The following is a 1509-nucleotide window of genomic DNA, read 5'->3' as shown; positions in this document are numbered from 1 at the left end:
ATTGGGCATCCCCACATTGGGCATTCCCGAATTGGGTATTCCAGCACTAGGCATTCCAGCACTAGGCATTCCGGCACTGGGCATTCCAGCACTGGGCATTGCAGCACTGGGCATTCCTGCATTGGGCATTCCGGCACTAGGCACTCCGGCACTTGGGATTCCTGGAACTGCAGGATTACCTGGCACAGGCATCTTTAACCCCTTTTTTCCTTGGGCAGGGGGATTTTTCTCAATCTCTCTCATATCTTCTAGAGTAACTACATGAACAAAAGCTTCTCGCCCATTAAGTTTTTTACGGTGCAAGCGTTCAGACTTACGTGCATCATCTTCATTTTTAAACTGAACCAATGCCTGTCCTAGACCTTGCCCATTGTTATCAACAAGAACATGGACAGCATTTTCATCCACTGGGATTCCTTCTAGGAACTGAAGAACATCCATCTTGGTAATGCTGAATGGAATATTTGTTATGTGAGCACAGACTTTGGTAGAGCTGACATCCCCCTCCGGATTTAACATCATTTCTCTCTGGTCATAATTGAAGTTCTGGAGTCTTTTTCTAATCATATCTATCTTTTCTAGCATACCTTTCTTAGTAATTGGATGAACCTGAATAAAACGATTGCCCATGTATTGTTTATGACGACACAGAGCAGCCTTATAGTCAGCCTCATTCCTGAACTCCACAAAGCCTTCACCAGTTGCTTTCCCATTGGGTCCATAAGCGATATAAATGCTATCTTCCACAATATCCAACTTTTTAAAAAAATCAATGACATGTTTGTTTTCAGCTTCAAATGGTAGCCCTTTCAAGTAAACACAAAAACCAGCCTCATGTGGTGATCTTGACCTTGACCTTTTCTGCCCACTGGGCGATTTTGACCTGGGAAGTGTCTGAGGAGGGGGATGGGTTTGTCCAGAGGGTCCTATACTTTGCTTAAAAGTGATATGGCCTCCAGCAGCTACCCACTGTCTCTCTGTCGCAGGACTAACTTCCACATAACGTTGTATCATCAGCATCCTGTTTCGTTTCAAGGCTTCAAATGTATCTTGAGGGGAGAGAAACTTAACCAATCCATTCCCATTATTTCAACCTACATGATCTTTCAACAAATGCACTGCATCAACACGGAGCCCATGAAAAAAATCTCTGACATCATTTTCCATTGCAGAAAAGGGCATTCCATGCACACTGACATACAGATCATCAGGGTTGATGGGAAGTGGTTTCACACTGCTTTGAGAAGTCATCTGGATAGGGTTAACAGGATTCAATGGACCCAGAAACACAGGGTTCATGTTACTGTTCAGATTCATAGGTGCTCCAGAGCCATTCATTCCAGCAGGCAGAGGTGCCACAGGTGGTGGGTTTAAGGGCGGCATGCCCGACATAGGCGGCAGTGGAGTCAGGGGTGGCACAGAAGGGACTGGGGGAATTGGGGGCACTGGAGGCACGGGAGGCAAAGTAGGTACTGGAGGAGGAACTGGTATTGGGGGAATGGATGGCAT

General features: G+C 45.9%; 1 pseudogene; it reads right to left on the bottom strand.

Moving 5' to 3' along the window:
• Positions 1 to 3: 3 nt before the first annotated feature.
• LOC102249355 lies at positions 4 to 1509 on the bottom strand (annotated as a pseudogene).

Source organism: Myotis brandtii, unplaced genomic scaffold (genome assembly GCF_000412655.1).
Source record: "Myotis brandtii unplaced genomic scaffold, ASM41265v1 C42462302, whole genome shotgun sequence".
Lineage (NCBI taxonomy): Eukaryota > Metazoa > Chordata > Mammalia > Chiroptera > Vespertilionidae > Myotis > Myotis brandtii.
The sequence above is the reverse complement of the archived record's forward strand: the minus strand, read 5'-3'. Positions and strand labels throughout refer to the sequence as shown.